At 39.6% G+C, this 5,369-nt stretch overlaps 1 protein-coding gene across 5 annotated transcripts in view; it reads left to right on the top strand.

Annotated features, from left to right (window-relative positions):
- Positions 1-5,369, top strand: part of ERC1 (ELKS/RAB6-interacting/CAST family member 1) — a 284,117-nt gene that overhangs the window by 252,866 nt on the left and 25,882 nt on the right. The window lies entirely within an intron of this gene.

Here is a 5,369-nt window from a genome sequence, read left to right as displayed (position 1 = left end):
TGTTCCTCCTGAAGACAATGTTCCTCCTGAAGATAATGTTCCTCCTCAAGACACTGTTCCTCCTGAAGGTTTTAAGCATGTTGAGATCTGCTGCTGAGATTGCTGCCATGCACACTGTCCTACCTAGTCACAGACATTTCTCAGCTCACAATACAGGATTCTCTAGATGGACCAGGAGTACAAATTGTCTGTAAATGTGAAGGCAAAGGGGAATTTCCCCTCAACCTTCCTCTCTCCCTTCCATCTCCCTCATTCTTTCAAAACAATGGGGGAGAAATTATGAGCTGTTTTTCATTTAAAGTGCATTTTGTTTCTCTGTGTCCACAATTTTTCCTTTTCTGCTGTCAAATTGTCCCCACAACAACTCCCATTTCCAAAAAGGAGGACACTAGAGAGGACAGAGTCTTTCTCCTCACGCCTGTTCTTTAGCAAAAAACCTGGCCAGGAGTCAAATACTGACTATTACACTACAGTACATGGGATTCATTTATGCCTTGGAGTATCAGTTTTAAAGCAGAATAAATCTCTCTGAAGTACTTGAAGTATTTTAAAGGACTGATGTCAGTATTTTAAAAATCTACATGAAACTTTTTCCTCCTTCACTCATCCTTTCAAGAAACAAATATTTCACACGAGTTTCTGTGCACTTTTTCCTAAGAATTTGATTTTTTCATAGCAGCTACTTGAAAGAAAACTGAAAAATTCTGTGGAAATCTTGGACCCTTGAATTTCTGAAAATTATTGCTTTGTATTACATTTGTAAAACATTCATGAGAGAATAAGGAGCTCTCATCTCTTGCACTCGCTCAATTAACTACAGACTTAGAGTCTGTCTGACTCTATAGATCAAATCCCTCTTTCCAAGCCAACCATCTGAAAAATCTAATCCAACTGTGACAGTGTCAAACTTGAATTTCATGCCTTGGGGTTTGAGCTGAGAAAATCTCTTCAGTGGACAAATTGATAAAGTGCTTCATTAATTTCCACTCGCTGTTGATTTCACATTCTTTTTGAATCACTGCTCTTGCAATGGTTGTTAAATGCTTTAGAGATAATGCTTGTAAAAAAGATCAGCTGAAGCACAGAAATTAAACAGGAGAGATCAGGTAAGTAAATGATGAAAAGGAAGAGGACACTCACTATGAAGGTAGGAATAATTCTGATTTTCCTTCTGGAGCAAACCTGGAGTTTGTGTAGAAAACACTGAGGGAAAGATCTGTCTCTCTCCCATGTGCTGATGCATTTAAGAATGCAGCTGTGCTGTGAGTATGGCTCTTCATAGTTTTCTGAATTAATGGGTGGCTGACATTAAATACAGCTTCTCTCTCCAGTTGGAGGCCCTTTCCTCAGGAAAGCTGTTACAGAGCATCCCAGTCAAAATAAAGAGTCAGCCAGCAGCCTTGCCTTCCACACACACCCCAGAAACTTGTCAGCCTCGAGATTGTCATGCATACATCAGCAGGGAGGGTGTAAAGGTGATGGATGCTTCCCAAGCCAGTTATTCCCAACAGAGTACAAGTTTTTACTGTGATATTCCACGTTCATTTAAAAAAAAAGCCCTTATTCTCTTTGTAAAAGCTAAGATGATGTAAGTTACCGAGTCCCTAACCTCCATGTGATAAATTTAATTTATGTATTACAATGATAAAATGTAACTAATAGCAGGGGACTTGGCAATAAGTTTGTTTTTTAAGGTTCCTTCAGGTCTGTGGATGGAATCACCTCCAGTCAATACTGAAGATTAAATGGAGACCAAAAAACTATGTACAATAATTAACTACATTATTTTATTTTTATGGTTTAGGTCTTAAGGTTTTTCCCCTCCAGCATTCTGGAATTGACTGAATTTAATATTTACTTATGCCAAGTCTGTACATGACAGCATTATCAGGTAGAGGTCCCCTGAAATGGAGCACTGTTCATAAACATCTGCACCCTGCCTGTAATTTCTGAGGATGGCAGTTTACATTTCAGTTTATAGTTCAATGTAAATACCATCTTTCACCCTGAAACAGTCCTTCCTTGCATTTTTCACTAGGCTCGTTTCCTTGCTGTCTGGATTTCTTATGACTCCTTTTATTCCCCAGATGGAGCTCTATCCCCCTCCACATCCCAGTCAGTTCCAGTGTGCTTTCACATCAGGATGCTCTTGGGTCTCTCTCACGTGCCAAAGTGCTCTGGCCAATGGCTTAATTAGTTATTACTCCCTTTGATCTGGAATAATAAGAATTTACACCTTAAGAGATCTAATACATGCCAAAAGACAGGTGTGTGTGTGTGTGTGGGTGTATCCTCTTGTAAACCTGTGCCACGTGGGGGAAGGAGAAAATTTCCATACAGAAATTCCCCAAGCTGCTCAGTTCATCCAGTTGTCTTGTGAAGCACAGCTGTGCTCCCCAATATGGGAGAAAGAGTGGGTGTGGTTCAGAAATCTGCTTCATCCAGTAAAAAAAATAATAAAAATAAAAATATTATTATGCTTATTAGAGCAACAGTGGAATGGTCAAAGAGCTAGTGTGGAACTGGAGTGCATAATAACAGAGATATTTCAAGATGATGAAAATATTGGCAATTCCTATGACTGTAAAAATATTGTAAGACAAAAATGGTTCTTCTTTGTGACATTTTTCTTTGATACTCGAGCTCAGCAGGTTTAACTCAGAAGCAGTAAGCATTGTGAGCTGGGCACTGAGGGCACTCACAAAATTCAGATTTCAGAGGTGATGTCTGTGGTGGAAAGAGGGGGTAAATCATTACAGGAAAATATTTGGCTAATCTCAAGGCTTAATGTAATCTTTGCCAGAGCAGTCAAACCACGTGAAGTTCTCATTGGGATCACTACAACACTGAAAGTGTCTGTTCTTTGGGAAGCTTCTTTTTCTACATTATTTCTTTCAATTTCTGATTAAATTTTAATGAAGTAAAATTTAGTGAAGAAACTTCTGATTTCTTTTAGTGAAGTAAACAGTTTTCCATGGTGAGTTTCATGTTTAGATTACACAGGATTAATTCACTACATAAATGTGATGTCCTCTCCACAAGACACATTTTGTACAGAACTGCTTGTCCTGCTGTCACACTTCTGAGCTTCTCAATATTGTCACTCCCTACACTGTGACCTCATAAGCCTTTTGACTAGATTTATTTTCAATATGGTCTTTTTAATTGTTAGATCATGCAAAATGGTCTAAACCACCAGGCCTTCATGCCTGACTCATATTACATTGTTATTTACTGGACACACTACTAGACCACGATTCAGAAGATAAATTCATTCCTGTCTCCAACCACTCACTTGCAAAAGGAGCTGAAGTTTTTGTAAAAGTGCAAGTTCTGCTTGGGAGAAGTGCTGAGTTAGTGCTAGGTATTATTACTGTGAGATATTTGGAAATTGTCTTGTTAAAGTGATATGATACAATTCTAATACCTCATTTTGAAATTCTTCCTGAAATTATGTTATGTTTGACTCTCTTACCACTTCCTTTTTTTTTTTTCCAAGATCCTATTCCTTCCCAAGAAAAGGGAAAATAACCCATATTTTTTAGGAGCTGCCATTCCAGCATGCTGGACAAAGCTCTTTTGACCACTGTCTCTTGTTCTTTACTGACATCTCTTGTCTTCTGAAGAGTCATTTCTTCCCCTCTCTAAAAATCTATAAACTAATTGTGTAGAACAATAATGATATTATTACAGTTCTTCATCCAGGGCTGTAAGAGCATTGTGAATTTGTCTTGTGTTTGCCTTGGAGACAAACCCTGTGCAAAATTTGAAGGCAGCTACATGTGATAATGTTACATTGCTTAAACTTGTCCTGACAGAGAGAGAGAGGCTGGATTCATTTTTGTCACCAGATGTTGGTGACAATCAGAGCTCTTCACTCCCCTTTTTTTGGGTGGGCAACCTTTTGGTAAGAACCCAAATGTGATGCATTCAAATAAGATGATGTAACAAATTTATCCTTAGGAGGGTTTGGGAAGAATGCTTTCCTTGAGACAAAGTCAGCTTCCACTCCTGGTCCTTTCCTTTTGGAGAACAATTCTACTGCTAGCTTTTTTTTTTTTTTTCCCTAAAACTATTATTTTGCTGTTTAATAACTAATTTCTGTCAGAAGAATATATTCTCTGTCCAAGAATGTTATATCTATGAGCACAAAAGAACTGATCTTGGTACATTGTTCATCTTCTTTCTGATCCCACAATGATGAAACTAAGATTTCCAGATGGAATTTTGTAATCTGCAGCTCTGGGATGAATTAAACACTCACAACAGAGGTGTAACTGGACTGTATCACTGTCTTCCTATTATTCTTACAGATCAAAGAAAAACACAAGTAGATACTTACAGTCTAAAACATTCAAAACAGATGGCTGGTTTCTTTTTGTGGAGATTTGTGCTTTTCAACAAAACAATTGCAAAAAGGCCATCATTCATTTCTGCCAGATGAGATTATGCCAGGTCTGTGTCTTATTTTCCCTTTTGATTTGCAGCTGAACATAATCTTCTACTGGTGCCTTGGTCTTTGTAGCAAGTAGGGATTCTGCACTCAAACATTTTTTGTTTCTGGCCACCTCCAGGAGAGTTGTTCCTTGCAGCTTGTGTGATATTCTGTAATATCTCCCAGCCATTCTGAGCTCTGGCACTCCTAGGCACGACACTCAGAGGATGAGCAGCTGTCACTTAGGAGGAAAGAAACTGAGGGAGAGGGGAGATGAACAATGTTAGAAGAATGGAGCCCAAACCTGCTTTTCAGTGTATTAACTATGAAAACAAGCTCCAGAGAATGGTAACTAAAATAAAAACATGTAGCCAGTTTAGACACTGCATTTTCCTGGCTGGTGAATGACTGGAGGACAGGTCAGGATTTCCAGTTCCATCTCACAGTACTCACTGCAGGCTCTCCAGCTACATCTGATTGTCAAAGTAACTTTTAGCTAAGAACAACTACATATATGTATAAATAGGTGTATTTATTCATGGGATTTCACATTTGCAACTCCAAAAAGACTTCCTAAAGGCAGATAAACCTTCACAAGTCTCTGCTTTGGAAGTGGCTTGCAGCAGGTAGAGAGCTGCCACGGCAGAACCAAGACCCAGAGCTGGAGAGCACCGAGCTTGCTGTCACCTGCAGACAGGGAGGTTACAGTTCATGTGAACAGGAGAAGCTGATGGTGTTCTCTGGTACTTGGGAAACACCTCCTGCTTTGTGTTAGCAGCAGGGAGACAGCAGAGCACAGCCCTGGTGCATCAGCATCGCCACGGCCACGCTCCCCGGCACCGTGCTGCCACATCCTGCTGTCAGACAAAAAAAGGCACAGTTCCCTTTTACCCCTTGGCACAGCAGGAATACACCACACCAAGAAATGTGGGCA

Source organism: Parus major, chromosome 1A, assembly GCF_001522545.3.
Source record: "Parus major isolate Abel chromosome 1A, Parus_major1.1, whole genome shotgun sequence".
NCBI lineage: Eukaryota > Metazoa > Chordata > Aves > Passeriformes > Paridae > Parus > Parus major.
Note: the sequence above shows the minus strand (reverse complement) of the source record. Positions and strands in the feature narration are given on the sequence as shown.